Source organism: Podarcis vaucheri (assembly GCF_965113315.1).
Source record: "Podarcis vaucheri genome assembly, chromosome: W".
Taxonomy (NCBI): Eukaryota; Metazoa; Chordata; class Lepidosauria; order Squamata; family Lacertidae; genus Podarcis; species Podarcis vaucheri.
The window spans coordinates 33,633,802-33,656,127 of NC_138757.1; the positions used below are offsets into that span (position 1 = coordinate 33,633,802).

The 22,326-nt window shown below is 47.3% G+C and overlaps 1 protein-coding gene and 1 long non-coding RNA gene across 2 annotated transcripts in view; one reads left to right on the forward strand and one right to left on the reverse strand.

Annotated features, from left to right (window-relative positions):
* Positions 1 to 22,326, reverse strand: part of LOC309523273 (uncharacterized protein) — a gene marked incomplete at its 5' end in the record, with an annotated part of 479,716 nt that overhangs the window by 388,918 nt on the left and 68,472 nt on the right. The window lies entirely within an intron of this gene.
* LOC309523234 lies at positions 11,158 to 13,046 on the forward strand. Its single transcript, XR_014215289.1, has 2 exons — positions 11,158 to 12,369; positions 12,442 to 13,046. It is a non-coding gene; the product is annotated as an uncharacterized lncRNA (long non-coding RNA).

Here is a 22,326-nt window from a genome sequence, read left to right on the forward strand (position 1 = left end):
AAAAAATGTTATTTTTTAAAAAATCATTTTTTTAAAAAAAACAAGAAGTAATATTTTCTCTTCTGGGTCTCCTCTGTCGCGTGGCCTTCCTCTGGGCCCCAGCCTGATCTCTTGGAGTGCTATCTGCCGTGGAGTAGGCTCGGGTCGGGTCGGGCCTGGGCTTGGCCCCGTGTCCTTGCCCTACTGGTGCTCTCCTACCTCTCTTCCTCAGCGGCAGCAGCGCGGCAAGGTTGGGGCTCCCCTCTTTTTTCTCCTTCCTCTTTCTCTCTCTTCCTTCTCCTTCTCCTTTCCTCCTTCACCCTGGGTTGGCTCCGGGGGTTTTACTGGCCCTGCAGAGCCACTGGGCAGTCGGCCACGTGGCCGGACGCTCTCGCTCCCGCCTCGATTTGGGTCCTGGGTGTGTGTGTCAGCGGTTCCCCCAGTTGACGCGCCGGGCATCCCTGGTTCCCCCTCGGCAGTGGCAGCGGTAGCGGCAGTCTCAGTAGCCCGGAGCCAGCCTGGTAGTGCACTTGGCTCTGGCTGGCTTCAGGAGCTGCTCATTGCCCTGGCACCCGCCATTTTGCCTCGCCGGAAGTCCCCATATGATGTGTCTTGTGCCGTTGAACCAATCACGCAACATTCATTCCCTACTAATAAATCTACAACACTTAAAATATAAATCTGGGGGCCTTATATGAAATCCGGGGACATTCCGGGGACGGATTTTGTTGGGGACAGATTTGTAAATCCGGGGACTGTCCCCGGGAGACGGGGACATCTGGTAATCATTCCGTAATAGGGCTTCTCCTGCCTTTGCCAGTATGTCAGCCTTCTCAGCCTCCTTAAAGAGGGCGTTCAGAAGCACTTGTACGTCTGGCCATATGGGATTGTGAGTGGAGAAGGTGGCGCAGTCTGGATGAGTCCCTCTGTCTTGCTCTTTGGTCACTGTGACCGAGCACCATTTTGGGTCGATCAGGATCCATGGGGAAGGGGATCAACCCAGAAGTTGTGGAGGGAACGGGAAGAGAAGCTTGGTCAAGAGACTGGCTCATGTCAGAAGGAGGTCTGACTGCATCCTTGGCGAAGCCCAGGGCAGGGCAGGAAGGCAGCATTGCCCAGCGGGAAGGCATTCGGGGGCAAATCATCAGCAAGGAGCAGAAAATCCCCTCCCCTTCCCTCAAGAAGACTGAAGAATCTCTAGTCAGCATTCAGGTGAGTTCAGCATCCCAGGTCTCTTGGGTGTTCCTGTCCATTACAAACCTCGTGGCTGTCTTGGCTTCTGCCATAGCTGCGCAACCTCTCCAGCTGGGAGCTAAACCTCTCCAGCGTGGCTAAAGAAGCATGGCTAAAGAAGCCAAGGCAGCGAGCGTGATCCATCCCGCTCGCTGCCTTGGCTTCCTCTTTAGCCTTGCGCAGCCTCTGCAGCCGGGGGCTCTCATATATATGTATAGATATATATGTAGGTTAAAATTAAAATCTATAAGCTAGAACACAGTAAATAATAGAGATGTAAAACAATTAAAATATGTAGTTTAAGACCTTAACTGCTAATTTAAAATATGCATGTCAATGCTGTATTATAATTAAGGCAGGTAAAATAATTATTACTCTTAATATTATTCATTGCTATGAGGCTTCTTGAAGCAATTCAGAATACAATCAACATTAGCAGAACACTTTCCTTTACAAGGACAATTTAAAAAGCAACAATTTAAAAGCAATAGAAAAGTAATATTGCATAGGAAAGAATTCTAAAACAACAACAATGATCACAATTAGCAACAAGACACAATGAAACAGCAAGCAAAACTTGCCACTCCATCATCGCTGAGCCTTGAAACTTGTGTCTTATCCCCATAATCGAAACTGACATCAAGTTTTATGCCATCTGGAATAGAATGAAGGAGAAGAGAGATGAATTTCTGCCACATTTACTGATTCACCAAATTGACCTGGCCCCCATTCCACCCTATTTACAAGGAGGCTTTATGGATCCTGTCTTTGGTGGCAACGACTCCTTCCAAGCCTGCAGTTTGGCCATCTTTGTGCTGTGGCAGGATTTCACAGCCACATGACCCAGGAGGTCTGCATCAAGCAAGGATGCTGCAGCTACTAAGTGGGCTCTCCTTAGTCTGGAAAGTGCGTCCCATGTCCCCAGGCTGTGGGTGTTACCTTCTTTGGGGCAGAGGTGAGCCAGCTCCAGAGGGACGAGAGCATGCTGTAGAGAAAAGAATACACAGTACTGGATCAGATGACTGATCTGATCCTCAACCCCCCCCCCCCCAAAATAATGGGTGCAAGAGAACATGGAAGCAGACCCAAGCCAGGGAAGACTTGCTTCCATCATGGGATGAGTGAGTTCTATTGCCTGGCCCCAAGGTGGAAGTGTAAGATCAAGGAAGAGGGCAGGAAATGTCTCCAGCCTTGTCCGGCCTCCCAGGGACACACCTTGTGTTGTGCGCCTGATACCAGACTGTGATTCCTCCTGTGGGAATCCTTTCACAAGCCACTCTGGGAGCCTCTTGGGGTTGTGAAGGTGCCAAAGGTGAGAGACTTACCTTCAGGCAACTGAGCCTTCTTGCACAGGACATCAGCCAGCTAATGCCACTGGCTGCCAGTTGCCTCTCCGCTGCAATCACACTTGTTGTGTAACCTCTCAGTTCCTGTGGGAGGAAAGGGGACCTCAGGATCAGGGTAATTGGAGGTTGCAGAGCTTTGAAAAACTAAAGGATAAGGTGCAAAATTGGCTACATTATGCCCAAATTAATGAGGTTTTTAAGCTAGATAAAAAAATAGGATTCCAGGTGGAAAAATCGAAACTTGAGACAGAGTTGCTAGAACCAAAGACCAAGGTATTATCGAGAATGTATAACTTGCTGCTTAAATGGAATACTCAGGATGAGACAGTTAAGTCAGCCATGATAAAATGGGCTCAAGACATTGGTTACAATATTATGTCTGAAGACTGGGAAAGGTTATGGACCACCGGTATGAAATTTACGGCATGTAATGCCTTGAAAGAAAACATTATGAAAATGGTATACCGGTGGTACATGACCCCAGTCAAGCTTGCTAAGATATACCATTTGTCTGACAATAAATGTTGGAAATGTAAGGAGGCTGAAGGGACATTCTTTCACCTCTGGTGGACTTGTCCAAGATTGAAGGCCTTTTGGGAAATGATTTATAACGAGTTAAAAAAGGTGTTCAAGTACACCTTCCCCAAGAAACCAGAGGCCTTCCTTCTGGGCATTGTCGGCCAGAAGGTGTTAAAAAAGGATAGAACTTTTTTTATGTATGCTACAACAGCAGCAAGAATCCTTATCGCTAAGCATTGGAAGACCCAAGATTTGCCCACACTGGAGGACTGGCAGACGCAATTGATGAACTACATGGAACTGGCCGAGATGACTGCAAGGATCCGAGACTTGGGAGAAGAGGCAATGGAGGAGGACTGGAAAAAATTTAAAGACTATTTGCAAAAGTATTATAAGTTGTATGAAACATAAGATGCCGTATGATTTGGAACGTTAGCCCCAGCAATGAAATCTAATTACCTATGAAATTGATAACACTTATGAAAGAATCAAAGTTTAAATGGGTAAAAATGACACTATATTATATCTTCAGAGTAAATGGAGAATAAGAGATTTAAACTTAAATTGCAATTAAAAATATAAAGAAACACACGAAATAAGGGTATAATTTGCTGATAACTTTATTATCAAGAATGCATTATGTGGGAGATGTGGGGAAGTCCAATGGAAATTTGAAATAAGTTGCTGAAATGGTTATGACTTTCTGTTCTTTTTTCTTTTTTTCTTCTATTCTGCCTATTCTTTTGTTCTTTCTGTAATTTGGAAAAAATGCAATAAAAAATTATTATAAAAATAAAAAAGAAAGGGGACCTCAGGATCAGGAGGCTGGTCTGGGGGAAAGAGGCAGACCACTGTGAAGCCCTTTACACTCTCAGAGAGAGATCCGTTTCTGTTCTAAAATGGCAATGTCCTCCAGCCCCAAATTGTAGCTCTGCATCCAAGGCCCTCCTTTGGCTGTCTGGGCAAGTGGGCCTTTGCTGGCTGGTCCATGTGGCCAGCTTGCCTTACAAGAGGGGAAGGGCCCAAGAGGTGCACTGCTAGGTGGCGGTTTCTCCATGAAAGCTTTCTAGGTCAAACAGCCACTGAGGCCATCAAGATACTTACATTCACCAGCAAGTTCAGGGTCTTAGTGCTTGGGGCCTCCCAGAGAAGGCCTCCCAGCATCAGAGTATAACGTTCCTCTAACTCCTGCAGGCAATGGCAATGAGGGAGAGGATGCGCCAAGCAGGGGAAAGAGAGATCAGATGTTGAGCAATGGGAGCAATGCTTAAAGCGTGTGAAGAAGAAACAACAACTAGAGAAGTCAAATTTCAAGGCTACCTGCTTGTCGGGCTCAGTTTTGACCTCAATGACCGCCGCAAAGGCTGCATGCACAATCAGGCTGTGGAGCTTCAGTGGTAATTTGGGCTCCCTGAGGCTGGAGAGAAGGCGGGAAACCCTTTTAGACTCTGTCTCATATGGGGGGGAGCATCAAATACATTTCATTCTCTTGAACTGAATGCATGTATTAGCTTAAACCAGTTTTTTACAATCAAGCAGCATATAAATTTTACAGGGTAAAAATGAATAAAGATAAAATTAAAATAAACACACGAGGGCACTGTTTATGTGGCAGTCTACCTGGCACTTTGTTGCAAGCCTCTAGGTCTTAGTTAATCCCACCCCTAAAAGCTGAGCCATTTCGCAGTCATCTCTAGACAATATATCTTCTATTTTCTCTCTCACATCTCCACTCATCCTGTAAATAGTTGCTGCATAAATAAAGCTTTTTGAACGCAAGAAACCCAAGAAATTGTAAGCAATTATTCCAATCTAATTTACTGAAGTGGCAAGGTCTGGTAACACCTTTCCACATTCTGCTCCTCTCCCCCCCCCCCCGCCAGCTCCTCGTCAAGCTCAAAAAACCCGGTATACCTCAGTTGGTAAAGGGCTTCCAGTGCCATAGCAAGGGCCAATTCAGGCTGCGTAAAGCACACAATCCGTCCCATGAGATCCTGATAGAGAACAGAGGGCGGAGGGGGGAAACGTCAGTTCCCTACGGACATCAGGTGGATTCCTCCAACCCCAAACTCAGTGCAGGAATTGGCAATGTAATGCCAAATGCCTGCACAACCCTTCTCTTGGCCAGACCCCGCCAGGCCTTCCTTCTGCCCAGCATCCCCCCAATCCCATCCCCAGCTCTCCTGCCCCCCTCACCCCTGGATACCTCATGCAACCTCTCACTCACCGCAATTGCCTTGACGGCCATCTTTTTGGAGTACCTCAACCTGTCCTTTTCTTTCTTGCGGGCCTCCAAGCAAGTGGCCAGCACGCAGCAGAGGAACATCTCATCCTTCTCCAGTTGCTGAAATGGCAAGAGTCAGGCTGTCAGTTCATGCCAGGAGGGCTTCTCTGCATCTGAGACCCCCAAAATGGCAGTATAAACAGCACTGGTGGATGGGTGGGTGGGTGAGGGATTTAGTATGTACTGTGCTGTTTTCTCAAATACTAACCACAGGCGATGCCCAGACCCTGCCAGTCTCTGAACCATCTGCAACAAGAGAAGAAGGAAAGGACATGGGGGCAGGTTAGTTCATTTCGACTTATTTTTCACAGTTGAGGATTAGAGCATTAAGGCCACCCCTCCTTACGCTCCAAAATGAAAAGGAAGCATTTGCTCACGTTGGCCCACAGCAACCCTCGACTTCTTGGGGACTTTGCGGGTCCCCTTCTTCTTGCGGGCTGCCATGTCCCTCAGTCGCCTGAACCTAGAAGAGAAGGAGAGGGGCAGACCTTGTTGTTGTTGTTGTTGTTGTTGTTGTTATACCGCCCTATACCCACAGGTCTCAGTTACAACCAGTGCTTTTTTTCTGGGGGGATGCAGGTGTATGCACACCCCGAAACATTTTGTGAATCTTTGCACTTTTGTCCATTTACTTTATTGCATTTATTTTCCCCGATTTGAACTATGAAATGGTGATTTTCTTGAGTCAAAATGAGAGTACCCCAAACATTTTTTTTAGAAAAAAAGCACTGGTTACAACATGAAAATCACAATATAAAAACACAAAATGCACAATAAAGGTGAAAAACAACCCAGTAAACCCCCCTCCCCAACACATTTCAAAAGCTGAGACAGAAGCCTACAACCAAAATGGTGTGTGTGTGTGTGTGTGTGTAAGAGAAGACAGGGAGTCTTTGCAGCATAGCCATAACACAAATACGGGTGGCCTAACAGTTGCAGGCAGACCCATATCATTTCACGCACTACTTCGGCTGCGGGACATCATATCAACAAGGAAAGGAGCATTTGGTGTTGTTGCATCTCCTCGGGTATTTGTTGATTTGTCGCCACGAGGGGTTGTAGTTGTGGAGGTATAGTTTGATGAGGTTTCTGGTTATTTGTACCCTAGGTGCCCACTCACACACAAAAACAAATCTCCCTGCAGCCAACCAAAGACCACCAACCACACCCTAGGTCACCCCCCAACCTCTCTCACCACCAAGGAAATGCAACAAGGGAATAGTAAGTGAACCCACGCAACTGATGCTGACACAAAACCCCACACATACACTAAGTAGAAGAGAAGCATTGCCACCCGACCCCACCCTCCCCCTCTTCCCCCCTCTGTTCTTCCTAACCCAACACTGCATGCAGCACTAATGTCTCACAACAAATGAAACTGATCTGTAGAAAACACAATTGGAAAAAAGAGACAATGCACGTTTTTTTGTAAACTAAGAAATCTTTCTTTCTTTCTTTCTTTCTTTCTTTATTAATTTTTTTAAAAAAATATCAAGGAAAGGAGCAGGAAGGAGTTATCCAAGATGATCATGGCCTTGGAGAGAAAGCAGATGGAGGGAGAGCTTTGAATCAACTAATTTGAGAATGCTGGTGGGAACTTCTTCACATCATGTTTACTCCGTTGCTGAAATTTGCAGGCAGCCGATGCTACAAGGACAAGTAGCCTGCAGGGCTGGGATGCAGATTACACCAATTGTTGGAGGAGAACAACAGCATCTCTTACTATTACTCAGCATAGCAATATAGAGCTTCCAGGAACAGAGGCACTCTACCTCTGAAGCCTACAGCTAGAGGAGAAGCAGCAGGAGTGGGCTACTGCTTGTGAGTTTGGACTAGATGGGCTTTTCCTCTGATCCAGCAAAGCCACTTCTGCCTACAAAGGAGGTGGAGTTGTGGACGACTGAGGGAATCCCCGGCCGCGTCAGCCCCTGGACAGCCAATCGCTGGCTCAGGGGGCGTGACCAGCCCTATTTATCACTGGCGCGTCAGGGGATCTCCCTCTTTTGCCTCCTCCAGCTGCTCTGGTTTCCCACCCTCCCGCCCTTTGAGGTTTTCGTCCTTGATCTTGCTATGGATCTCGGTTGGTCACTGTTGAGGGGACTGGTAGGAATTTTCCCACTTGGCAAATTGGCACCAGCCACTTGGTTTTTGGCCTACCTCGCAGCAAATCGTCACAACTTTCTGGGTATTGGCGGTTAGTCATTGGTATTGGTATTGTTATGTAGATGGAAGAGGGGAGGAAGCGCCATCACCTGCCCCGCATATTAAAGGGTAGTCCGATAAAGGATAAAGGGGTGTGGCCCTGTCCGAAGCCTATGGAGGTGAGGGCCTAAGGCACGCCCCCGAGTGGTGATGGGGGGCTGGGTTCTGAGTTGATGTGCATCAGCAGGACTCCCCCTACTGGTGGTTAACCCTTCCCGGACCTCAAGCGGACGGGCTGAAGCCGGATAGTCGGTTAGGACCAATGCCTAAGCCAATACCACTCATCACCTGTAACCAATAAAGTTGTGGCCATATTTAGCCCATTAACCTTAAATAATTGTGTCATGTGTCTTTATTTCCCCTGGGGGGGACTCGCCACACAGTAGAGCTCTGGTTTTTTTTATGCACCCACAGACCCCAAACGGCTCTCCACAGGAACACAGTGGTGCATCTCATATATGTGTGGGGGGGGTCCAACACTCCCCCTCACCCCCATCACCAGCAAAGCAAATATAAGGGAAGCATTTCCAGCATTTAAAAGAACCCTCAGCATAATGCTTTTAGGACAGCAGCCCTGCCTGGAGAGCAAAGGGGGCTGCTAGGAAGGTCGTCAAAGCATCAAGGCATAGATGAGCCGAAGAATGCAATGAAAACTCTCTTAGAGCCAGAGTGACTGACAGGAAGACTGACAGAACGTCTGTCTGTTGCAGTTGATGGCTGTTCAGGAAGGGGTTAAATTCCATGGGGATGCTGGCCATGTGGGGGACCCCAAGCCCTCGCCCCAGAAGATTAAAAAAAAGAAGCAGAAGAAATCCTACTTACAGATTCACGATGCTGGCCATCTCTTCAGGTGAAATCCCCTCCTGTTTAAACTCAACTGCTTTAAAATGCTCACACAACACTAACTCTGAACCTTTCCTCTAACCCCATTGCTACTCCTCTCTGTCTAAAATATACAGGAAAATATGTGCACAAAATATACAAATGAAAATGAAATGATAAAGTGAAAGCAAAGCAAAGCAAAGTCTACACCTATCTCCCCTGTTGGTCCCTCGCTTGCTTGCTTGCTTCTCCGTCCCAATTCTGTCTCAGCCAACTCCTCCCAACTATCCCACGACGGGGATGTGTAGCTGCTGTCTTTTCTACAAGCAGCAAGAGATGTCACAAAGATGGGCAGGACACTGTTTCCTTGACAACCCACCCAGCTTGACCCTGAACTAATGTCGGAGCCAGCCGTTACAAATGGTGCTTTTTAGCATAAAATAAGGACACTGTGAGACAGCTGTATTTCCATGGACGGAGGGCAGCTCAATTCAGACTTCTCTCCCTCCAGTCCTTTTATTACTCTTTGTTCTCCCCAGCCACATGGCTGCATTCCAATGTCTCACGTTACCTCACCCGGTCCTGGCTTTAACCCACCCACAAACCATATAGGGTTACACTGCCCAGAGGGGGGAACATAACTCCTTATAAGGTCAATGCATTCCAATACATTGTAAAGCTCAGAGTGCTGGTCAGCCGAGGTCAGGGGGCACCCTGCAATATTACAAGCCTTTACCGTGGCTATGACTCCCACATGCCCTCTTTCTTTATTTAATTAATCAGAGTCATATATGTCAGTACCAATACGGTTATATTGAGAGCGATAGGCGACTCTTGTGAGACCGGAAGCGGGCCGCGGACTGGAGAATCATGCAGTACATACAGAAATTAAAGAAGGAATACATTGTATACAGCAACACAAAATAACGCAAATAACTACTATAATGATCACTAAAATCAATAAATGTCAAAGCCAACTTCCATCCGGAAGCCAAGAATATAAGAATTCTGATTCCAAGCTGCATGGTAGCTTCCTTTCTAGTTTATTAGCCATGCACTGGTGTCACTCCTATAGCACTGAGATTGGTCACTGTATGTTCCTGTAAGAGAACAAGAGCTATTAAACATGAATTTCAATGTATATTGACAGTTTGGATATATGCCCCATGATTCTTTCCCCTCTTTAATTTGAAAACAAATGGGGGCAGGCTCATGGAGGGTCAAGTGTACTGGGGGCCAAAAAGATTGCTTAGGGGATATAATATTTGTAAATTGAAAAGATCCATTGACAGGCACACCATGAAGCATTATGCCTGAATGACTCGCAAAAGGGGGCATGTGCATGCACAAGCAACATTTAGAAGCATTCAATAAACTGGCAAACATAATCATATCTTGTACAAAAATATTATCCCTCCATATCTTATGATAATTTTCTACCCTAAAAGTCTTATTCAACAACGCTGTTCTTATAGTCCGAGAGTGGCTGAGCCGTGGATGCTGCCAGCCAGAATAGGAAGCTGACAACTGCTTGCCAGCCGATGAGGTGAAATAAGGTGGTTTCAACTGTATTGGGTCGTTGGCTTCTCCTTGTATAACGGTGCAGCAAAGGATGGCAAGGCAAATGGTTAGGAAGGCGCATCCGCGGTTAAAGAGGTCCGCCATGGCTGCATGCATCGAGCTGGAACCCACAAAGGCTTGTCCTCGACGTCCACTGCTGCGTACCCTCGTCCCCATGTGATCAGCGGGACAGGTCCATGCCACGCGGGATCAGGCAAGCGTCGGTACACCACCAAGGGGCGGGGGAGTGCCTCCTCCTTCCTAAAATGCAATTCAGCGGGGGTATGGGTCCTATTATGTGGATATAAAAGATGGTTAAGTACAAAAAGAACTTGGTGAACAGCTGAAGGGATATCTGCTGTTGATATGCTTCGGCCGCCAAGCTGTTTAAGCAATAGTGTTTTGAACGTCAGGTGTGCTCTTTCCACTATAGCTTGACCTGTGGAGTTAAAGGGTATGCCATGAGTTAATTTCACATTCCACAACATACAAAATTCCGAAAATGTTTTAGAAATATATGCTGGACCATTATCAGTTTTGATACGCGCAGGTTTACCCATGACTGAGAAACAGCGGATAGTGTGCTGAATGACATGCCGAGCTGTTCCCCTCTCATGGGCGTAGCGCATATGAATCCAGAGTGGGTGTCCACCGTGAGGTGAACCTTGGAGAGTGGAGCCAACACAGGTGTGTGTGACATCCATCTGCCAACACGCCAATGCAGACGTGCCCCTAGGATTGACAGCATCAAAAGGAATGGCCAGCTGAGGTTTAGAACAAGAAGCACATTGGGAAACTATATCCCTTGCTTGGGCCAAGGGAATAGAAAACTGCTTTGCCAATGCTTTCGCAGGAAGGTGAAAGGTGTTATGACATAGTATAGGATCAGAAAAGAGAGAAAAGGCAGAAATGTTCTTCAATGCTGCATCTGCTTTTGCATTGCCCTCTGCTAAATACCCTGGATGCGATGTGTGGGAGCGAAGATGTGCAACATAATAAGGGAACTCTATGCTGAAGTAAGGCCTGCAGGGTAAGAAACAAGGAAAACTAGTCAGAATCCAAGGAAGGAGTTATATAAGATATTGGTAAAATAGCAAAAAGGCGATATACATACTGAGTATCCACAATAAGATTGAAAGGTTGAGTAGGAAAGGATTGAAAGGCAAGAATCACAGCCGCTAGCTCTGCTCGCTGAGCAGAAGACTGGAGGGGTAAATAAATTGATGTAACATCAAAACCGCTCAAAGCTATTGCTCGTGAACGTCCTTTGATAACAATGTCTGATGTGGATTCAATTATGGAATAAATGTTTTTTGGTGGGGTGTGCGGTAGATGTAACCATTCTATAATGTAGATAGTCTTCTTCTTGTCCCGCCTGAGCATATAAAATTCCTGTTGGCAACAATGGTGTAGCAAATACTGCCAGATGTAGCTCGTGAGCAGCACCTCTAGGTGGCGCATGCGGAAAGGTTTCAATGCTTCACTCACAAAATGTTGACAAAGTGTAGGGGAGTTCCGCATGCCTTGAGGCAGGACAATCCACTGATATCGCTGGGTGGGCTGCGAATTGTTATATACTGGCAACGTAAAAGCAAACCGTTCCCTGTCTGCTGGAGCCAGTGGGATGAAGATGGTTCAATGTGGCCGAAAGTCAATTGTTCAGAAATAAGCTGTTCAGAAATAGCTGGTGCCGCTGCTGTGGATTTTTCTTTTGGTAGAGGCCACTGTTCTACCCACCCTGGGGTATCGGTGATCCTGGTTTGCCACACTGGAAACAAGTTGTATCGGTGGCTACAGGATGGTTTTCATTTAGCGCTGCTGCTAGCAGATGAATCTCGTGGGTGGCTGTATCTACAGACTGACAAATGCGAAGCATGGCTGCTGTGTCTGTGGCAGGATTGTGTATTATCGGTTGTAACGCAACCTTACAATCCTCTTTGGCATTTTCAAAAGCCAATTGTTTGATAATTATTTGTTTGGCTTCAGGATTTTCAATTTGATGACTCACTGCTGTGAGCAGCCTGTCCATAAAGGAAGAATATGATTCTCTTGCCTCTTGCCTGATTGAACCCCACCTTGATTGAATACTAGTGGGTTCTGAGATTTTTCTCATTGCTTGTTCAGCAGCAAGAGCAGTATCCCTCAATAAGATCTGCAGCAGTGTGGCTTGTATTGAAGCCTGAGCGAAGGGACCACGCCCCATCATGGCATCTTTGATGTCTGTGAGGGTAATATTTGGATTATTTCCCCTGATTTGTTGTAACAAGGCTGGAGCATAAGCACGGCAGGCAGTTTCCCATTCGTGGGCAAACAAAACACCTGCTGATGGGGGTAACACTGTACGTGCCAAAAGCTTGGTGTCATCTGGAACTAACAGCTGGGCTAATGTGGCTTCCAAAAGAGCCTGTGTAAATAGGGCTTGAAGTCCATTTGTCCTTACTGACAATTGAAGCTCTTTCAAGATTTTAAAGTCAAAAGCTTGGTGCTGGGCTTGAGTTCCTGCTGGAGCACCAGCAGGGGGCACAATAACAGGGAATGCCATAGTATCCTGAATTAAGCAACAGGCAAGGACTGCACGTTGAAAAGGGATAGCTGGTTCTGCTGCTGAAAGATTTGGATTATTTCCAGCCAGACCACGGTATTTTTGCAAGATTGGGTCCTCTGGTGAGAAACTGTAGTCCAGAGGTTTGGGGTCTGGAGCTGCTGGCAGGGCAAGTATGGGAACAGACTCTAACACAGCAGACTCTAACACAGCAGGCTGGATTAAGGAAGCTGGAGGTTGTGTTGGCAATGCAGCCAGGGAGATATTTTTTGGTGATAAGGAGCCCATGGCGTAATGAACCTTGCACCATGCATTTAGAATCCGAGCACTGATGCTGGGGAGCCCATGAAAATGTTCACCAATCTTGTCCCAAAGTTTTAATTCCCAAGTCCCATTTGCCGGAAACCAGGGAGAATGTTCATCAATACACAGAATAAGCTGTATCAAATCACCCTCCGGAACTTCCAATTTGTTGGAGGAGAGGAGAAATTTTAAGTCTTTTAAAAACTTCTGTTGGGGATTAGACAAAGAGCTGCCCATTTTTCAAAAATCAATATAATAGAAGGGATCGGACTCACCAGGGATCCTAAGATGCTTCAGCGCTGTGCAACCCTTTGCCGGGTGTGGTGAGCCGATGATAGCCACTGCTTGGATCGAAAAACCTCTCACAGTTTCTTTTAAAATCCTCTTAGTCTGCCTCAGACTGTTTGCTTTAAGTTGCCTCTTTTCTTTAAGTTGCCTCTTCTTTTAAGTTAGCCTCACACGGGGCACCACTTGTCGGAGCCAGCCGTTACAAATGGTGCTTTTTAGCATAAAAAAAGGACACTGTGAGACAGCTGTATTTCCATGGACGGAGGGCAGCTCAATTCAGACTTCTCCTCTCCCTCCAGTCCTTTTATTACTCTTTGTCTCTTCCCAGCCGCATGGCTGCATTCCAATGTCTCACGTTACCTCACCCGGTCCTGGCTTTAACCCACCCACAAACCATATAGGGTTACACTGCCCAGAGGGGGGAACATAACTCCTTATAAGGTCAATGCATTCCAATACATTGTAAAGCTCAGAGTGCTGGTCAGCCGAGGTCAGGGGGCACCCTGCAATATTACAAGCCTTTACCGTGGCTATGACTCCCACAAACTAATCTCCCCCCCCCCTCTTTAGTTCCGATGTTTTCTCCCTAACTTTGGGACACTTGCTGTTTGCAGCTTTATGAATCACTTTTTATCACAAACCGGTTCATACATTTTCTGGCAATGTTCATACATTTTCTGGCCCAAGCATTTGTTGAAATACAGTAGAGAACTCATGCCTCCTGAGTTGAGGGAGGCCTTGCTTTGCATGCAGGAGATCCCAGGTTCAGTCCAGGATCTCCACCAGACAGGGCTGGGACTGTCCCCTGTTTGAAAACCCTGCAGCGCTGCTGCCAGTCATTGTAGGCAGTGCTAGGCTAGATTGACTCTGTCAAGTGCAACTTCCTATGAATGCTCCTCTTATACGATTTCTCAAAACACAAGCAAGCTACCTTATCAACGAGTTGTGAGAGTTCATTCATGACTTTTAACAAACAGCAGAAACCATTTTATTATTTCTATGTGAGTACAGAAATCCTGAATATGAAAGGAAGGAAACTTTCTGCCTCTGCAATAAAGGCAGCTGCACTGCTAGGTGAGCTGTCCCGATGCCAACTGAAACAGACCCTCCAAAGATTCAAAGGTGAAAAGGGAATTTTGAGCATCTGAGCACAACTGGGCCGTCTTCTGCGTTAACGTGAAGTGCAGAAAGTGATTGCCTTGAGCAGGGCTAGGCAATCTAAGGCCCGGGGGCCAGATGAGGCCCAATCGTCTTCTCAATCCGCCCCACGGAGAGTCCGGGAATCAGTGTGTTTTTCCATGAGTAGAATGTGTCCTTTCATTTAAAATGCATCTCTGGGTTCTTGGTGGGGCATAGGAATTCGTTCATTTCCCCCCACCCCCCAAAATATAGTCTGGCCCCCCACATGCGGTGAGGGATGGTGGACCAGCCCACGGCTGAAAAAGGTTGCTGACCCCTGGCCTTGAGCCTCCTCAGGACTGGCACAGGGGCTGTGCATTTCAGGGTGCCAGCCAAGGCCCGTGCCCCAGTACTGATTGCTGATTCTACTGAGTCCATCAGTATATTGTTGTGAACTGACCTGGCATTTTTAATGAAGTGCAATATAGGCTTGTCTTACATCTTCAACAACAATAACAACAACACAGTAAATTGCACAGAAGAATTCCATGTTGCCTGTGGGAGCGGCTGAGTAGACCTCTTTGCAGCTGCATGATCCATGCATTTGATCTATAAGCAACTGGTAAATCTTCATAATTGGTTCTGGCTTCGTGTAGGAGATTGAACACATTCTTCTATTTCTCAGCCCTGTATTCCACCCCCACCCCCCTCCTCCTATACTTGGACGGTGCCGACTACTCATCTCTAAAGCGTGAAATGTTTATGAGTACTGCAGATCTAGTCTCAGACGTCAAACCTCTACCCCAAAGATGGGGGAGCCTGTGACCTTCTAGATCATACATTTATTTTGACTAATATATGCTGAAGTGAACAAATGTTTTGTCTGAAACCCTTGAGAGCTTCTGTGGGCCGCCCTAGAGAACACTGGGCTAGAGGGATCATGGGGATGACTTGTTCCATAACAGCAGATGGCATGCAGAAATTTAAGCTGTAGCATTCTCCTGGCATGGAGGCAAAGTGATGTAAACTATCTAGCTATCTAGCTAGCTATGGCTTGCTGGAAAGTGCATGCACTCCTCTTAGCCAAAGCCCCAATAATTGCAAGTGTGGAGCCACACAAACACGCCTTATCTCAACACTGTCTTGGGGGAAACTCACGATGCTGAAAAATTCATGTGCTCAATTTCTGCACATTGGAGCAAACATCAATCCACCCCCTCCCAAATAAACATTTTTTTATGAGCCCCCCTACTCTGTGTGTGCTTTAAGCTAACTGTTTTCTTCAGCTCCTGTCTCAATGTGCAGAAATTGAGCACATGAATTTTTCAGCATCGTGAGTTTCCCCCAAGACAGTGTTGAGATAAGGCGTGTTTGTGTGGCTCCACGCTTGCAATTATTGGGGCTTTGGCTAAGAGGAGTGCATGCACTTTCCAGCAAGCCATAGCTAGCTAGATAGCTAGATAGTTTACATCACTTTGCCTCCATGCCAGGAGAATGCTACAGCTTAAATTTCTGCATGCCATCTGCTGTTATGGAACAAGTCATCCCCATGATCCCTCTAGCCCAGTGTTCTCTAGGGCGGCCCACAGAAGCTCTCAAGGGTTTCAGACAAAACATTTGTTCACTTCAGCATATATTAGTCAAAATAAATGTATGATCTAGAAGGTCACAGGCTCCCCCATCTTTGGGGTAGAGGTTTGACGTCTGAGACTAGATCTGCAGTACTCATAAACATTTCACGCTTTAGAGATGAGTAGTCGGCACCGTCCAAGTATAGGAGGAGGGGGGTGGGGGTGGAATACAGGGCTGAGAAATAGAAGAATGCGTTCAATCTCCTACACGAAGCCAGAACCAATTATGAAGATTTACCAGTTGCTTATAGATCAAATGCATGGATCATGCAGCTGCAAAGAGGTCTACTCAGCCGCTCCCACAGGCAACATGGAATTCTTCTGTGCAATTTACTGTGTTGTTGTTATTGTTGTTAAAGATGTAAGACAAGCCTATATTGCACTTCATTAAAAATGCCAGGTCAGTTCACAACAATATACTGATGGACTCAGTAGAATCAGCAATCAGTACTGGGGCACGGGCCTTGGCTGGCACCCTGAAATGCACAGCCCCTGTGCCAGTCCTGAGGAGGCTCAAGGCCAGGGGTCAGCAACCTTTTTCAGCCGTGGGCTGGTCCACCATCCCTCACCGCATGTGGGGGGCCAGACTATATTTTGGGGGGTGGGGGGAAATGAACGAATTCCTATGCCCCACCAAGAACCCAGAGATGCATTTTAAATGAAAGGACACATTCTACTCAGGTGAAAACACACTGATTCCTGGACCGTCCATGGGCCGGATTGAGAAGACGATTGGGCCTCATCTGGCTCACGTAGCAGCGTAAGTATTGCTGGAGTACGCTGTTTGCCCTTTCCGCTTGCCCATTGGTTTCTGGGTGTCTCGCGGTCGAGAAGCTGACCTCGACTTGCAGTAGTCTCATGAGCTTCCTCCAGAACCTGGAAGTAAATTGTTTTCCGCGGTCTGAGAGAACCCTCAAGGGGGCGCCATGCAGCCTGAAAATGTGTTCTACAAACAACCGTGCTGTTTCTTCCGCCGTCACCGCATGTGAACAGGCGATGAAATGGCACATTTTGGTTAGCAAGTCGACTACTACCATCACTGCTGTTTTCCCCCTCGATTTGGGCAAATCCGTCATGAAATCAATTGACACCACCTCCCAGGGTTTGTGGGTGTGGGTAAGGGTTCCAGCAAACCCGCTGGTACAGTGCGTTCCCCTTTGGCCCTCTGGCAGCGGTCACACCCTCTTACATATTCGCGTACATCTTCCCTCACCCGTGGCCACCAAAATTGTCAAGTCACCAGCATCATGGTTTTGTGTTGCCCAAAGTGCCCCGCTGTGGGGGTGTCATGTAGTTGCTTGAGTACCCTTCTTCTTAGAGCCTCCCCCGGTACGTACATCACCCCCCTGTAGTACAACACCCCTTCCTTCTCTTCGAACCCCTCTGGTGCTCCCCTCCCCTCTTGGAGTTCCCTGATTTTTGTTCGTGCGAATTCATCGTCCCTAGTGAGTCCTGCCAGTTCTCTCGTGCCAACTAGAGTACCCCCACACACCCATCGGTCCTCAGGTATGACGTGTCGGGTCTCCGGCGGCCCCTCTCCTTCGAAGTACTCTGGTTTCCGCGAGAGAGCGTCTGCTCTCACGTTTTGCTCGCCTGGCACATACTGGATTTCGAAGGAAAGCTTGGAAAACTCCTGCGCCCAGCGAATCTGTCTCTGCTTGAGCACCCGTGCTGTCCGCCAATATTCCAAGTTCTTGTGATCCGTGCAGACCTAGATCTTGTGCTGCGCCCCTATCAGCAAATGGCGCCACCGACGAAAGGCGGCGTAAATTGCTAGCAGTTCTCGGTCGTACACGGTGTAGTTTGGTTCCGACTTGCTCAGCTTCCTCGAGAAAAAGGCGCACGGTTTCCATTCTTGCTTGTTCAGTCCTGGCTGCAACAGAACCGCCCCGATGGCTCTGTCTGACGCGTCCGTCTCCAACCTCAGTGGTTTCTCCAAATCCACATGTAGTAATTGTTCTTCCGACGCGAATGCCTTCTTCAATCTTTCAAAGGATTGCTGGGCTTCCTCCGTCCACACAAACTTTCTTTTACTACTGAGACAGTCCGTGATTGGCGCCGTCAAGTGTTCAAAGTTCTTGATGAACTTCCTGTAGAAATTGCCAAAACCTAGGAACCTCTGCACATCCTTTCGTGTCTTTGGGGTTTTCCACTCCAATACTGCTTGCACCTTGCTTGGGTCCATCGCTAAGCCTTTGTCAGATAACTTGTACCCCAGGAACTCCACCTCTCGGGCATGAAACTGACATTTTTCTAGCTTGACCCACAACTGGTGTTTCTGCAAGCGTTGTAGCACTTCCCTGACATCTCTCACATGTTGCTCCTCATTTTCTGAATATATCAAGACGTCGTCCAGGAATGCTACACAGTTCTTGTAAAGCAGAGACCCCAACACGTGGTGCATGAACGCTTGAAAACAGGCGGAGCCTGACTGTAATCCGAAAGGCATAACGAGATAAACAAAGGCCCCCAGGGGTGTGAACATGGTGGTCTTCCACTCATCTCCCTCTCTCATTCGGATTAAGTTGTAAGCCCCCCTAAGGTCTAGCTTGGTGAAAATCTTTCCCTTCCTCACTCTCGTCAGAATGTCGTCAATTCTGGGCATAGGGAAAGTCACAGGTTCTGACACCAAATTTACCCCCCTGAAGTCCACGACCAGCCTCGGTTTATCAGTGTCCTTTTTGTCCACAAAAAATACTCGACTGCCCCCCACTGCCTTTGACTCTCTTATAAACCCCCTCTTTAGGTTCTTGTCGATAAAGTCCCGTAACTCCTTCATCTCCCTGTCTGACATGGCATACAGCTTACCCACCGGCAGCTGCGCCCCAGGGAGCAAATTGATCTGGCAATCGAACGGCCTGTGGGGTGGCAGTCTATCTGCCTCCTTTTCACTAAAAACCTCCTTCAGATCAGCATATTGCGGTGGCACCTTTCCTTTACCCTCCACTGCAGTGCTTGCCACTCTGGCAACGCTCATCCTTGGCGTTTCCCCGCCTAGGCAGTGCTGCAGGCAGTAGTCAGACCCAAAGCTGACGGTCCTCTGATGCCATGCCACCACCGGATCATGTTGCGCTAGCCAGCTCATCCCTTATATTATTGGGGGACCCGCTAATGAGGCAACGTGGAAGGCAATTGTCTCTGAGTGCCTAGACACTCTCATTCTCATCGGTGGGGTCTGGTGGGTAACTTCCCCCCCAATCAGTTCCCTCCCATCAATGGTGGTGACTTGCAGAGGTGCATCCAAAGGTAGCAGGTGAAGCTGATGCTCTAAGGCAAAGTCCCTGCTAAAAAAGTTGCATGAGCTTCCTGAGTCCAGCATACCCTGAACCTTCACTGGGTGCCCATTTGGGAGTTCAAGCACCACCTCAATGGCAATTGCTGCTCTTGGAGAATCTGGTTTGGGCACATTCATTGGTTGTTGGCTCGGCTGCTGTGCCCGCTGATTGGCAGCCAAGCGTTTCCGTTTCCCTGCTCCGGAGTCTGGGGTTCCTCCTCCTCGCCCCCCACGGCCCCCACCATTCCTTGCCAGGCCTTTCTTTGTGGGCAGACTCTGGCAAAATGTCCTGGCCGTTGGCAAAGGAAACATTTCTTGGTCGTTTTTACATCCTTTCCCTCCTTTTTATGACTCTCGCTAGGGTTTGAAACTTCCTGGGCGCGCGCACCGCCTATTTCCATTGGCTCCTCCGGCAGGGAAGGCTGCCTAGGTATTCTAGGAATGCGGTAGTCATGACAACGCTGCTCTCTCCCTTCCCGCCTCTCTTGAGCCCGCGCTTCCTGTCTTACGCCAATCGCAAGGGCTGCCTTGGTCAGCTGATCCATAGACTGTGGGCGGGGTGCGCGCGAAAGCTCATCTTTGACCGTTGGTGACAACCCCTCCTCAAATAGCATTTGTATGGGTTCCGAGTCCAGCTGCCACCCCAGGCGATGAACGATCATGGCAAAACGTGACCAATAGTCTCTAACTGACCCTTCTCCCTGCTTACAGCTCAGCAGTTCCCGTTTGGTCACACTCTGTTGCACATCGCTACTGAACATAGCGTCCATCGCCTGAAAGAATTTCGATAGATCCTCCATGGCGTCATTCTGCGTCGCCATAAGCGGTCGAATCCACTCTCTCGCCCCGTCCTGCAAGTGCCCCACAATATAAGCAACTTTGGCTGCGTCATTTTCAAAATCGTTTTGCTGCAGCTTCAAGGCATATTCTATTTCTGTTCTAAACACCCCATACTCTTGAGGCTTTCCTCCAAACTTGTGCACCAGTCTCGGTACCTTCCTCGCTATGGGGGTGGGTTTCCCCTGAGCATCCAGTGACTGTCGTTTGTCCAGCTTCGCCGTCAGGATGGCTATGTGCTCTTCCAAGTCGCGGTTTTTCTCCTCCAGCGATTGGCCTCCAACCGCCCCTCCCGTGGCTCCGACTTCTCCGGTCTTACTCATGATGCCCCCTTCTGCTTGTTGCGCACGAGCAACTTTCAGAGACAGACAGATTGCTGTAGTGGTTGGGAGTTACTCGTGCGTAATCCTGCCCCGTTTGAGCATCGGATTGCCTGGTTAAACCCTCCGGACTGCACAGCCCATCTCAGCGTGGCTGCCCTTAGTCACTCGTAGAATCTGTCTGTGGGCGTGGTGGGCGTGGGCAGCGGGGTGCTTGGGCTCTCCTCACTAACTTCCAACGAAGAGTCCTGGAGCCCCTGCACCTCCCTGTCCCGTTGCTCTCCTGGATCCCTGGTGTTACACTCATTCTCTTCCCCTCTTTCCCAGCTGAGTCTCCCCCTAGCGCTGGGACCTTCTCCTGCAGAATCAGAGACCCTCTCCTTCTCCCGTGCTCTGATGTCAGTTCCCTGACACCTAATTATTTGTATCTGCTTTTAAATGTTGTTTCTCTTCTCTTTGTAATGAGTTTTACTGGGTCTGTGGTCATTTTAAGTTATAATAATATAATAATAATAATTTATTATTTATACCCCGCCCATCTGGCTGGGTTTCCCCAGCCACTCTGGGCGGCTTCCAAAAGAATATTAAAATACTATGATACATCAAACATTAAAAGCTTCCCTACCTTCTTACCTTCACTAAAATATATAAATCTACTCGACTGGAAACTTTTATTATCCAAATTCAAACCCACTTTTCTTTCTTATAATGTCCTCCATGGAAATTAGATGAGCAAATGGATAGCAAAATTCCTGGAGTGGGGAGGAGGGTTCAATGTTCTAATAGATTAGATATGGACAGTCCTTCAGTACAGCAAAACTTGACACTTTGAAAGCTTTGAGTCCTTTCCAAAAGGACTTCACCCACTATTTAGGGGGGAAGTATGTCAGAACTGACCTTCTGCAGTACTGATTCCACATTCTTGGACTCCTAATCTTACACGTAAGTTAGAGCTGGAACCATCTCAGGCCCTATGGCTCTTGAAATGACCATGACCTATTGAGCAAAACCACAGAATCCACCTCTCTGGTGACTAAACCCCACTTGCTTTTACAAAATAAATTAACAACAGAGGAAAATCATGGAAGAAATAAAATGGCTTTTGAAATTAACGAAGGCGATTCCTATTATCCACATGTATTACGGGACATGTTCAAAGCGCCCCTAAGGGGAAATTCTGTAAGCAAAGGTAGCAGGCTTTGAAAAGCTTATGCAGATAGATACACAAGGACACATTGCTAAAGGAAACAAAGGGATTTGGAGGGACCATGAGTGAACAGGTAGTACCAGAATGTACAGAATTGTACCCAGAAAAAGGTTACAACTGGATTACCTTTTTGTAAACAACAACAACCCCCCCCAAAAAAAAAAAAACTCGGAAGCAGCAGGACTCCTTAGGAACTCTTAAAAAAACCACACAAAACTCCATATCCCTACCTAGTCACCAAATGTGAGGGGAAATGTAAAAAAGCATCTTACACTGCTTTAAATGATAGCCAGATTCTGCAATTTTTTACCACACCAGAAGTAAAAGCATTAATAAGTTTTTGAAAAATCATGCAATTCATTTGTAGGCAAGGGAAAGCTTTCTGAAATGTACAAAATCTTACTAAGACACACAATCTGTTGAAATGACCAAGCAGCGGACGAGATTTGGGGACAGTGGTGTGCCGCCTGGGGAAATGTTCCTTTCCATTCACCTTAAGCAAAGTTGTGGTGACCTTGTGCATCCATAAATAACTTTCAGAAGTGTATTTCATTACTTCCCAAAGCTTCTCAATGGGCTACCAAATGGCATTTCTTTCTATTTGGGATGAAACTGGGGAAGCAGCTTTAGAAGAAGGGGTTGCTGACATTCACTGGCCTGGAAAACACCTGATGCTAATATGATGGCAAATTGTGGGTGGTGCATTGATGGAGAAACTAAGACAACAAATGGGGACATGACGCCACCTGTGTTCTAAACATACATTTCACGCAATGTGGGTTTTCTTTATTAAACATGTAAAGATTATGATGGGCTTCTTCAAATGCACATAGCCTCTTACAAGCAGAGGTTTTAGATTA